This window comes from Schistocerca nitens, chromosome 3, assembly GCF_023898315.1.
Source record: "Schistocerca nitens isolate TAMUIC-IGC-003100 chromosome 3, iqSchNite1.1, whole genome shotgun sequence".
Lineage (NCBI taxonomy): Eukaryota > Metazoa > Arthropoda > Insecta > Orthoptera > Acrididae > Schistocerca > Schistocerca nitens.
This window is the reverse complement of record NC_064616.1, coordinates 791,485,790-791,499,744: the sequence shown is the minus strand read 5'-3', so window position 1 is coordinate 791,499,744 and position 13,955 is coordinate 791,485,790. Positions and strand designations below refer to the sequence as shown.

At 37.0% G+C, this 13,955-nt stretch overlaps 1 protein-coding gene across 2 annotated transcripts in view; it reads right to left on the bottom strand.

Annotated features, from left to right (window-relative positions):
• LOC126248809 (disks large-associated protein 2-like) overlaps positions 1 to 2,365 on the bottom strand; it is a 95,505-nt gene extending 93,140 nt beyond the window's left edge. For both annotated transcript variants that reach the window (XM_049950211.1, XM_049950212.1), the window contains exon 1: positions 2,225 to 2,365. The gene's annotated coding sequence lies outside the window, so the exon portion shown is untranslated. The remainder of the gene's footprint in view (positions 1 to 2,224) is intronic.
• Between the last annotated feature and the right edge of the window lie 11,590 nt (positions 2,366 to 13,955).

Below are 13,955 nucleotides of genomic sequence, written 5' to 3'. Positions count from 1 at the left end.
GAAAACTTATCTTAAGCTGACACATTCCACATCATTACGAAATATCTTATTCTTGATCAACAGCCCAAGCATTAATGTAATTTAACGTAATGACAAGGTCTTTAGTGAAAGTGACACTCAACTCCAAGCATGAAGGAAATCTACTTTACCTTTTAGTGGAACTATTCAATCTTTTGCCTTAATAATTTTGGAAAATCAAAGAAAATTTAAACTTGGTTGACTCAATGCGGATTTGGACTACCATCGTCCTTAAAGAGTCTACGTCACCCTATGTGTACAATCACTAACAAATCCAGCTCACAGACCTGTTACAATTATTGCTACACTATAATAACTGTGTAACAACACATACAAAATAAGGGCATTGCCATGGAATCCAGCACAGCACGAAGAAATACACAGTTTCATGTTCCACAGATTATATTTCATTTTAAATCTTACAAGGACTTGTCACGGAAAAACTTTTTCAATTTGTCTTCAGGTTTTACTTTGATATTACTGGGTAAGTGATCAAAAATTTTTGTTGCAGCATTGTGCACCACTTTTTATGTCAAAGACAATCTTAATGTGGAGTAATGAATGTCATTTTTCCTTCTGGTATTATAGTTACGCACATCACATCACTGTTCCTTTTGAACTATAGTGGATTATTTACAACAAACTTCATGAGGAAATTAATATACTGTGAAGCAGTAGTTAGAATGCCCAACTCAAACAGGTGCCTACAATATGATCATGGGCAAGAACAACATATTCTTACAGCATGTTTTTGCACAATGAACACTTTCTTTCTTAAAGATGAGATACCCGAGAATATCATTCCATATGACATTACTGGATGAAAATATGTCAATTTACTGATTTGTCTCTCCCCAAGATTTGCAATGATTCTAGAAGAAAATGTGGAGTTCCAAAATGTGCTTTTTCCAGTTTAAATTGTCATCAAATGGACCCCTAAGAATTCTGTAGCTTCCACCATGTTTATTATTTCCACAGCGCATGTTACGCTTATCACTGGTGTAGTACTTGTAGACGTGAAGAACTGAATGTGTTGCATATTTTTAAAGCCGAGGGTGAGACCATTCACAGAAAACCACTCAATTATACTTTTGAGAACATTGTTTACTATTTCTTGTGTTTCTGTATGTATGCTTGGATTGATTACTATACTAATGTCATCTGCAAAAAGAACTAATTGTGCTTGTTGTCTATTAGAAGATTGTTTACATGTATGAGCAACAATAGTCGATTATGAGTAAGTCTTGGGAGCCCCATACTTTATTTCTCCCCATTCAGAATGCCACCTAATTACATTGGTTGAACTACTACAAACAGCTTTCTGCATTCTATCTGTAAGATAGAAGATTATCCATTGGTTGGCTACACCATTAATTCCATAAAACTTCAGTTCCTGCAGAATACTGTGACTCATTCAAATGCCTTACACAGGTCGCAGAAAATACCAAACGGCGCTATTATTTAACGTTTCTAAAATTTGGCGAATGAACACTTAATCAGTATAGAGATTATGCTCACTCCCATACACAATTGATAAACGCCGCTTACATACCCGATTGACGTCTGTGAAACAGCAGTACTGTGAGTAGCGACCACATGATAAACAATATAGTTCATCGTTTGTTGTCTCCTTCAGGTTACTGCAACTCAGTACCTAAACTACCTGCGTCACAGGAGCCCGCACCAAGTGTATCCCTCGCTTTCAAACGCACGCTACTAAATAAAATAACTAAAACACCGACGGAGATTACATTTCTATATTAATTAAATTACTCTCTTCTCATGTGTCATTCAACACAAACAATTCTGTGTAAACACCAGAACCTCACAACATTATGAATTCTCCCTTTACGATTTACGTGAAATATAACAAAATGACACGGTATAAATAATATACATTAACCTCAACAGATTAATAATCTAAAGCCATACAACGAACCTTCAGTTTCCAATTTCATTCAACAGTGTCAGACGTAAATGTCACTAGGGTCAAAGGAGGCAATCCTACGATTAGAGAAGACGTGATGTCATCTACACACAGTTCAAACCGGAACCAGCCTTACGTCCGTCATACATTCAATACAAATGAGACAACTAAACATGACAGGAAGATACATGTATCAATACACTACTATATTTGAACCCCGTAACAATCTATCGTCAAAGTACATTTTCCATGGTGCTGGGAAACAACAAAATTACTTACAATGAATAATTCCTTGTCAGTTGCAACACAAACTCCGGGTAACCGCAACAATGTATGCACAGCTTCTCCCAGACCCATTAACGTCAAAGCAGGGTGTGACCCATTTCCCGAACTGTTCAACCCACACATTCAATAACAACACGCCCTAACATTGTACTTCACAATCTTTGATCAATTTCGTTCCACCCAAAGGTGGTGAGTCCTAACACCAAAGATCACCACTTCCAGATTTGTCATATCACTATGCTTCAATGTCGTCCGGTAGTACGAGGATTCGTGGAAGTGGTTAACTACAGTATCACTATGAGTACACTTTTTATGACTCCCTTTTATTTTCCGATGAGTTATAACAGGATACGATTCCATGTTATTTCCCGATGAGGTACAGCAGAAGTAGCGCTTTCCTTCAACTTTAGGTTTGCAATGAATATTGAATGCGCTGACTGTAATTGAGGTAGGAAGTTATAGATCAATTCACACCTAACAAACGTGACGTGAAAACATTGCACAGTGCCTTTCAAATGGTGACTGTGATTTTTATTGCTCCCATACATTACTGTTCGTACAGGTATGTAATTGTACCACAGCACATGTCATTATGCTTAAAAAAATCTGTCTCTCTTTAGTGCCGTGGTTATAACACTACACTGGACTCGCATTTGGGAGGACTACAGTTCAAACCCACGTCTGGCCATTCTGATTTAAGTTTTCCGTGATTTCCCTAAATCGGTTCAGGCAAATGCCAAGATGGTTCTTTTGAAAGTGCACAGTCGACTTCTTTCCCCATATTTCCCTAATCCGATGGGACCGATGACCTGGCTGTTTGGTCCCTTCTCCAAAATCGACCAACCGACCAATATACAGTAAATAGATGTAACAGCTTGCACAGTACATACACAACGTTAAACGATTTAAGTACATACACCAGATTTAAAAAAGCATTTTTGTGAATCTTATATGGTACGTAAACAGTCTAAATTCTAGTTTACTTTTCAACACTAATTTCTAGTTCTAGTTTTTCATAATGAGGTGTGCACAATTTATCACTCACAGACTGAACTTTTGCTGATTCTCTGCTCATGAACTGAGCCGCACTATAGAGTCCTTTTTCTATTAAAAACTTTTTTAGGGTTGTAGCGAACATCTTCCCAGTTAGAGGTTTTGTAAGTCTCTTGCCAATGCTTGTAGTAACTTTCTACCAGAGTATTTAGGTCTTTTTTTCGAAAATTTGAGGTCTATGTGAAATGCATGGCAATTATTTTCTGTTCATTGTGTTATGTGGATGAGCAGTTTCACTGGTCTCCAGTTTTGTGGGATCTTGTAATGCAGTCACAATGGTCTAGAATACATGAGTATACACTAATGGAAATGTCAAAATACTAAGATCTTTGAAACAGTTTCTACAAGATTCTTTTTGCTTCTTTTTCAATATAATTCGAATGACTTTCTGATGTAGTATGAATATTATTTTCATTTCTGTGATGGCTGTGTTTCCTTATACTGTGATATCATTTGCATGTGTGGTTCGAAAAGTCAATGGTAGACAGTGGCCCAGAGGCCTTGATGCTCATACTGACCCATTTGTTTCATTGTGGGTATCACTGAGCTTAGCTTGTTGGAAACACTGTTTATCTGTATTTATGTACGTATGTATGTCTGCTGCTTCCAATTAAGTTCGTTGTCTATTGCTATGCCTAAAAACTTAACTGAACTTACTTCTTCCAGTTCCTTTTCTCCTAGAAAAACATCTATGTGTTCTTCCTTTTGGTTAGTGTTGAAACCCATGAACACAGTTTCTTTTCATATTAATAATTAATTTGTTTTCCATGTGCCATTGTGCTGTGTGAAAGTGTTTTCCTCAGGTGCTTCAGAATTGTTTGAAAGATTTAGCATAGTCATGTCATAAGCATACAGTTTTTTTTCATTGTCATATATTTTTACATTATCTACAAATAAAATGAAGAGGGTAGGACCATAACACATCTTTGAGGTACACCGTACTTAAGGCTTCTAACTTCTGACATTGGTGGCATTCACACAGGCCATCAATGGAAAGAATCAGAAAAACAATGTCAATGTTTCTCAAGAAGAAAGTTTGACGTTGATGTTTGGGAAAGGATTGTTGCGTCATTTTCTAACGTCAGAAGTTAGCCTATTCCCCCACACTTACTCATGTTATAGAAGAAGATTCCATGCTTTTGTTTCTCATGAGCTAGATGGCGTCAAATTCGAATAGTCGGTCACAATACTCGGCAAATAAAAGTAAAATTCGCGTAAATAAGTGTTGTAAATGTAACTCATATATTGACAAGTGTAATATATATATATATATATATATATATATATATATATATATATATATATATATATATATATATATATATATATATATAGCGAAAATATGTGTTTAACATATAGCAATGTGGTGACCAGTGTAAAAGTATGTCGTGCATTTCCTCAGAAAAATGTAAATATTGCCAGTAAGAAGAAATCGTGTGCAAATTGTAAGGGTGAAATACCGAAACTACACGAACGAGTATCCAGTCTACAGTTTATTATCAGTACACTAAAAATGAAAATTACTAGACTTTAAACACCAAAATGTGAACCGCTGATAAAGAAAAGTGAACCCAAAATTCCGCCAGAAACAACGCCCTTTTCTGACGAGTGGTCTCAAGTGATCAAGAACGAAGTTAAAAAAGTGTTGTAAGAAGAAAACAGTGCATTGAAGATTAAAAACAAAGAAACAGAAGCACAAATACCTCATAATGAGCAAAATGCAGTGAAAAACCGTAACGATGTTTCGTGTGAAAACTCGCGATCTGTTAGGCCTCAAACAACTGCTACAAAGGGAAATAAAGTTCTTGTTTTAAGCGACAGCCATGGCAGAAACTGTGCGAATATACTACAAGACGAATTAGGCAAAAATTCAGTGTGCAGGGTATTATAAAACCTGGGGCGCCAGTTAACGCAGACAAATTAACTGATAACTTCTCTGTCAATGATACTTTAATCATTAATGTTGGCACAAATGACACTGATAAACCTCTAGAAGAACTGCAGAGGACCATGAAAGATTCTTTGGAATACATACTTAAATTCACGCAAAAAACAAATGTAATAATTCATCAAATACTGATTAGACATGACGCACCACGTCTAAATGGAAAAATCTAAGCTGCAAACCGCATTATGTTAGAAAAAATCAACACTATCACAGGCATGTGTAGGAAGAGATCATCTGTGAATTTCCAAATCGAACACCTGAAAAGAAACGAATATACAGCTCATGGCATACATCAGAAGAAACAAGGAAAGATTTTCTTTTGTAATAGGCTTGCTTCTTTCTTACACACTGCGAAAACTGAAAAACCAAGTACCGGTACAGGAAAAAAGCATACGCAAACGAACTATCAGATATAAAGTACCAGTCTCGAAGTGAAAGTGCCAGCCACGAAAAAACAGACAGTTATGGACCATTTTATGACAAAAAATAAGCCCAATGAAAGTTATAACAACTTACTGACTAGGTTGAATTTCAGGCCATCAAATGCAGCAACAAGGCAGTCGTTAATGGACAGATGGGTGAAAAAGGACGGAAAAAAGTAAAAATTGGGAATATTTCGACAGAAGAAAGGCAGGAACCCACAAACGGTGAACCACCAAGCCACATGGCAAACACCATGAAGACCATCCCTGGAAAACAAGAGGATTTTTTACCACTAAGTACACTAGCTCAAATAGTGAGGTAAGTGGCCAAGCAAAAAATGATTCCCTCCTTGTCCCTAATTTTGAATTACTCCATCAAAATCTTCAGTTGATCCTGAGTAAACTAAATGAAGGAGAAATAATATTAAATGATCTAAATGATATTTCTGTATTATGCTTTACCGAACATTAGCTCAAACAAGATATGTTAGACCAACCATACCTTCCTCAGTTCAAACTTGCAAGTATGCTTTGTAGGAAAATGTCGATTCATGGGGGTACTTATATATGTGTTAAAGAAAATATTGAATTCAATAGTGTAACTAAATACCATAAACTGTCCTGTGAAAAAGATATAGAACTCTCTATAGCTGATCTACCAAGGCAAAAATACAGTTTTATTTGTGTATACAGATAACCAGATGGATACAAAAAAGTGTTTTACAATCACATGGAGGAACTCTTGGAAGAAATTCACTCTCCCAAGAAAAATATAATTATACGTGGTGACTTTAATATTGATTTCTCGAAATTCAATAAATTCAGAGATGACATTATAAATTTACTACAATCATTCAACATCAGTCCAACAGTAACTGAACCAACTCGAGAAACACCTCCCTCTACATCTATTATTGATCAGATCTTGAGAAATATGTGCAAATTTGCCTATGACACACAAGTTGTAAACATGGGTTTTAGCGATCACTATGCTCAAATTCTTGCAATGAATGTTTCAGGACGCCAAATTCCCAGTCGAATAAAACGCACTGTAAGGAATTTTAGTACAAAAAATGTGGAATATTTTTGTTCTCTCCTAGAGGGTGAAAGTTGGAAAGCTGTATATGACTATAATGAGACCAATGAGAAATATGATAAGTTTATGGCTACATTCAAACATTTTTTTAATGGCTTTTCCCAAGAAAACAACTATTTTGAACTCTACTCAAAAAACAAACACGTGGATTACAAAAGGAATAAGGATATCATGTCAAAATAAAAGGATATTGTATGACTACTCCAAGCATAATACCAGTCCTGACTTTATTGCACATTTCAAAAGATACAAAAGAATACTAACACGAGTTATTTCAAAAGAAAAAAACTAGAAAATGACAAAAATATTGTGTGGTTCCAAGAATGAAATTAAAGAAACCTTGCAAATTATAAGGAAAGAAATGGGTACCAGGCCAGTTAACCACAGTAATATAGAGCTGATTGTGAATAAGAATAAACTAACTGACCCCAAACATGTTGCTAGTGCTTTCAACAATTATTTCTCAAATACAGTACAGCAGTTAATCAATACACACCATGGCAAACAGTCACTCAGATCAAAAAATGCATTCACACACATTATTCCTGTATCCAGCAACACCTGAGGAACTGTCAAGAATCCTAATAGAATTACATAATAAATATTAGTGGGTGTTGATGAGATACCAGATGCTATTATGAAAGCTAGTGCAACATTTATTGTGGAACCACATTTATTGTGGAACAGACATAGTAAATTCATCTTTTGAGGGTGGTGTATTTCCAAATAATCTAAAAACTGCAAAAGTCACACTTTTGCATAACAAAGGTACAAAAAGTGATATTGCTAATTATAGACTAGCCTCAGTCTTGTCAGGCTTCAGCAAAATTATGGAAAAAATGTACCTTATAAGATTAACAGTTTTCTTAAATAAAGAGAGGCTGATAAGTGACTCCCAACATGGGTTCAGAGCTGGAAAGTCAACTCAGTCAGCAATTTATGCCTGCTTAAATGAAGTATTAAAAGCAGTGGATGATAAACAATATGTATCTGGGATATTTCCAGATCTATGTAAGGCCTTTGATGTAACTATGTAACTGATCATGGCATACTCTCGTGTAAATTAAGTAATTATGGAATTAGTCCGAAAAGTGGAGCCAGTCATACTTCAGCAATTGTCAGCAGATTACAGAAATAAAACACAAAGATAGTTAAACACAAAAAATTCTAGTTTTTACAGTGATGAGCAGAAAATCAAGTATGGAGTCCCACAAGGGTCAGTTCTAGAACCTGTCTTTTTTCTGCTGTATGTCAATGACTTGGCTAGTAAAATACATTATGGAACAGCTGTAATGCTTGCAAATGACACTAATATTATAGTTAAATGACAGAATTAGGAAAATCAGCTGGAGGCTGCAGTATCAGTTATGCATACCTTAGCACACTGGTTCAAGACCAATAGGCTCATCATAAATGCTGAAAAAACAGTGGCAGTTAACATTCATACCACAGAAAACCTCCATCCTGCAAACCCTGTTTTCGCTATCGAAGGAAGAAATGTGTTGAAAGCTAGACTTACAAAATTTCTAGCAGATCTGAAGTGGGAGGTAGACCTAAGCAATTTAAATTCACTATCGTATGCTGTTAGGATCCTCACTCAAAATACAAGCTGCACATCAGTGCTGGCAATGTATCATTGCAGTATACAGTCGCTACTTATGTGTGGAATAATTTTTGGGGGAATTCCACAAATAAAAACATTTAAAATACAGAAAAAGATTATGAGGGTAATCAAAAAAGCTAAATGTAAGAATTCCTGTAGACCTCTTTTTAAAACTCTGAAAATATTGCCAGTGTCTTGCTTGTATATATACGAAATACTAATTTTCAGAAAAGGGAGCATCTTGAAAAAGGAAAATCTCTTCAAACATAACTATGATATAGACACATATGAAACTAGACAGAAGATGAACCTACACAGGAACACAGTAAATACAAACTTATTCAAAAGAGGAGTGTATCATTCTGGAGCTATATTATATAACCATATGGTTTCTTACCTAAATTCATACCAATATTAAATGCATTTAAAATAAAGTTAAAACAGTTCTTGCTTGACCACTGCTTCTATTCTTCGTCTGAGTTTATGAAACATCATAATAAGTAAACTTCATTTACCGAATTTCACTAATTGTCAATTGTGCTTATCATATCATCTCACTTATTAACTCCTATTACCACATGTAGAAGAAATGTAGTACACCAACCTACATTATTATGCATTTTTATTATGTCAATAATGTAGTCAAACTGACTACTGTATTGTAAACTAACTAGGTTTACCACTGGCCTATATCACATGTACAAACAATGTACAAAACTGATTCTTGGAGCAATAAATAGACATTCTTTATAACATCAAAACTTATGGAAAAGAGACGTGAGGAAATGGTGAAATTAAATAACGTAGCAACAACACCTTACAAGCAAAGTACAATTTCACCTCGAAAAGTCTCAGGACTCTGTTATTGTGGAAAGCATGTGTGCAAGGGAATAATGTGTATCAAACGCAAAACTGTATTTCATTCCACCTGTGTAGATGTGAATTCGAATCAAAAACTTTGGTTATATATGGGAGACGAATTAGGATTAAATTTGAATAACAAAGAGTGTTCTTATGAAGTTATTAACGTGCTCATTGATGAAGTGAAAGAACTAAAAAGTTATCTCGATGTTCTTCCTCAACAGAAGCGACAAAATGATAGTGAAATTCGAAGAGAGAAAAAATATATTGCTAAATCATGTGAAGATCAATGTTGTGTTAATGAAACTGTGATGAAAACAAAACAATATATGGTGTCTAAAAAGAGATTTAAAACAGTGAGAGGCATTTCAAAAGATCGTTCATCAATTAGAAGGACAGGCAACAGGTTTGAAGTTCTTCAAACAGAGGACGAAAATAATATTTCTGCAACTATGCCAAATGTAACAGTTTAGTGTTACAGGAGAGGCCACAAAGAAATCAAACCGTGGTAGGCCTAAAAAATTCATCCTCCCAACATAACACACAAGAAAAGGCTGTAGGTTTAAGCACTGACAAATCCAGTTTTTTAATGACCAAAAAAAGTGTAGACAAGGACATCGTCACAAAAGTATCTAAAACTGAGACTGATAATCACGGATCTGTATTGAAATTATTTCACAGTAACACTGTAGACAGAAGTGTAATTATTAATTTTGAAAGCAGGGACACTGTGAAATGTAATGTTAATGGATCCAAAAAGATTCTACTGTTGTCAGATGCTCAAGGCAGACGTTGAGCTTCAATTTCAAGGGAAACTCTGGAATCACAGTTCAATGTGTCTGCAGTGATCAAACCAAATGTATTGTTTGGGAATGTGATCAAGGATGCAGACAAGTTAACAAAAGACTTTACCTTAGATGATGTAATTGTAATTCTTTCAGGCTCAAACGACTGTGATAAAAGCACTAACGATCTTATGAGTACCACAAAAAGATTATGTTCAGTAATTACCAATACCAGAATTGTGATATGTACAATTCCCTATCGTTATGATAAACAAGAATACAATGTAGCAATATATACACTAAATAGTGCAATAATGTACTTCGAAGGTGTGTACTCCAATGTCAGTGCCTTGGATGTGAATGATATATTGCACAGGGGGCACTTCATACATCATTCTTCTTATTTAAATAGAGGAGGAAAAAGCAAACTATGTGCAAGCATTATCATATTAATAAGGTCCTTCTGGAAGGTAAAACGTACCTTAAAAACAATTTCACCTACAAAAAGTAGTGAAGACATTAGACAATTAAGCCTAGCAGTACCAGTAATAGTAGTATTAAATGAAAAACAAGAAACCACAATGGAAATGGTAAATACACTAGGAACAACAGCTACAGTATCAACAATAACAGTAGTACATCCATCAGATGCCACAACAGAATCACCATCAGAGCAGAAGTCAATCTAGCCACATCAGTAGTGGTGGCTTCAGTTCAGAAAGAAGTAACTGCAACAACAGCAGCAGTACAAATATCAGATGCCACAAGAGAACCACCATCAGCAGCAGAAACATCAGCAGACAGTCAAGCCACAGGTTCACCTCATAAAGAACTAATCACAAATGGAAACTGTGGAATCACCGGGAGCACCAACAGCAACAGTAGGCATAGTCACAACAGTAGCTGAAAATCCACCATCGGCCACAGCAGAACCACTACCACCACCAGCAGCAGCAGCAGCAGAAGAATCAGCATCATCACTAATCCCAGTAACAAGACCATATACTAACAGGGTGAGTACACTAAAAACGGTGCTCCCCTCCCATCTAAATGATTTTTAGTGGTAAGCCGAAGGGGGAGGAAGATATCCAGCTAAACAGACTCAAGCACAGATCAGACAGTTTTAATGTCCTTTACTGGAATGTACAATGTTTATCTGCAAAGTTGGAAGTAGTGGAAGATGTCATAGAGACTTACCACATAGATGTAAACAGTCTTGTAGAACACTGGTTAAAGCATGATGAAATAGATCTATACTCCCTGAGGGCTACACCCTAGCTGAAAAATATTGTAGAACTAATAAAAATCATGGTGGGTGTGTGATATTTCTAAAAAAAAAGGGATTAAATATGAACCAATAGCAAAAGTTAAGCCATTATTTTTAGAAAATATTCTGTGAAATTGCAGCTGTTAGATTAAAAGATCCAAATGTAATAGTTGTAGATTTGTACTCAACTAAGACTGGAGGCAATTGAACAGATGATTTCGTTAACAAGTAGTCTTTATGTGAGACAGTCTGTAAGTATAAGTGTAGGATAATAATCTGTGGAGATTTCAGTTTGAATTTTGAGTTGTCCACTATCTATAACTCATATGTAGATAATTTATTAAATTCTTTATATTACAACCACTGAAATAACAAGGCCACATTTTAAAGGAACAGGCACCTGTATTGACAATGTAGTTGTATCAAATGAGCTAATGCACCTCAAGTCAGCGGTAATTAAGACCTGGGTATCTGACCACTGGCCACGATTTCTTGAAACAGATATAAAAAGAAATTGTAACACTGACTCAGTGCACATGGCAATGAAGAAAGTATGTGTGGGTAATTACGATAATCTAAATATGTTTAAGTCTCATGTTGATAAAAGTAATTGGTTGCAGGTTTATCGAGAACATGCAGTAGATAAAAAGGTGGAAGATCTCATATCCACTCTTTCTGTATATGCTAAGATGTCCTTTCCCATTAAGTTACTAAATAGTAAAAAGGCACTTAGAGTAAATAAGGTCAAGGATGAAAAGGTGTTGAAGATCAAGAGGGAGTGTGATTAGTATTATGACTGGTATGGAAGTACAGGTTCTCAATTAATTAAAAACATGCTCACAGTGAAAAAGAAAAGATGAAGACGTGCCTTAAAGGAAGCTATGTGTAAAAAAATGAAGATATAATACTAACATCTGAAAATAAGACACATGCAATGTGGAACATCATTAATAGCCAGTGTAATAGGAAAATGACTTCACAGGCTGAAAGCAGTAATCTGAATGCTGCACAGTTAAATACATTCTTCACTGAGAAGGTGCAAGAAATAATAAAGGTGATCGGCACTTCCAATATAGCCACTGACCATAATTATTACCTGAGAAACACCACAAAGCCTGAAAGTACATTTAGCTTTAAACTGGTCAAGGTACAGGATGTTACTAATTTACTGAAGAAATTGAAGAACATTTTCAGTAATGATGTTTATGGTTTAAGTTCAGCCATGTTAAAGTGTGATTCAGTTCAAGTGCCAAATTTGATAACACGTGTAGTAAACATGTATATTGGATGATCAGTTCCCAAATACACTAAAGTTTGTTAAAGTAACTCCAATACACAAAAAAGTAGTGATAATATTAGGCCTGTTTCAATTGTGCCAATCTTGTGTAAAGTGATAGAAGCTATACTAAATAATCAAATAGTAAAATACTTTGAAGAAAACAAAATCTTCACTGATAGTCAATTTGGCTTCAGATCAGGGTTAGGAACTGTTAAACTGGCCTTATTACTTTTAATACTGTGTGTGAAGCAACTAGAAAGCAGGCTAGTGGTTCAAAAGAAACTCTATGATTTATCAAAAGATTTCGACACTTTATCTCATGAAATCTTATTGAACAAACTGCAATTATATGGCTTTACAGGTAGTGCTCTGGAAATGATAAAATCAGAAGGCTGTTTTTAATGGTGAAGAATCAGATTACTTACCTGTGGGCACAGGTGTCCCACAAGGTTCTGTACTTGTCCCACTTCCATTTATTATTCATACACTCCTGGAAATGGAAAAAAGAACACATTGACACCGGTGTGTCAGACCCACCATACTTGCTCCGGACACTGCGAGAGGGCTGTACAAGCAATGATCACATGCACGGCACAGCGGACACACCAGGAACCGCGGTGTCAGCCGTCGAATGGCGCTAGCTGCGCAGCATTTGTGCACCGCCGCCGTCAGTGTCAGCCAGTTTGCCGTGGCATACGGAGCTCCATCGCAGTCTTTAACACTGGTAGCATGCCGCGACAGCGTGGACGTGAACCGTATGTGCAGTTGACGGACTTTGAGCGAGGGCGTATAGTGGGCATGCGGGAGGCCGGGTGGACGTACCGCCGAATTGCTCAACACGTGGGGCGTGAGGTCTCCACAGTACATCGATGTTGTCGCCAGTGGTCGGCGGAAGGTGCACGTGCCCGTCGACCTGGGACCGGACCGCAGCGACGCACGGATGCACGCCAAGACCGTAGGATCCTACGCAGTGCCGTAGGGGACCGCACCGCCACTTCCCAGCAAATTAGGGACACTGTTGCTCCTGGGGTATCGGCGAGGACCATTCGCAACCGTCTCCATGAAGCTGGGCTACGGTCCCGCACACCGTTAGGCCGTCTTCCGCTCACGCCCCAACATCGTGCAGCCCGCCTCCAGTGGTGTCGCGACAGGCGTGAATGGAGGGACGAATGGAGACGTGTCGTCTTCAGCGATGAGAGTCGCTTCTGCCTTGGTGCCAATGATGGTCGTATGCGTGTTTGGCGCCGTGCAGGTGAGCGCCACAATCAGGACTGCATACGACCGAGGCACACAGGGCCAACACCCGGCATCATGGTGTGGGGAGCGATCTCCTACACTGGCCGTACACCACTGGTGATCGTCGAGGGGACACTGAATAGTGCACGGTACATCCAAACCGTCATCGAACCCA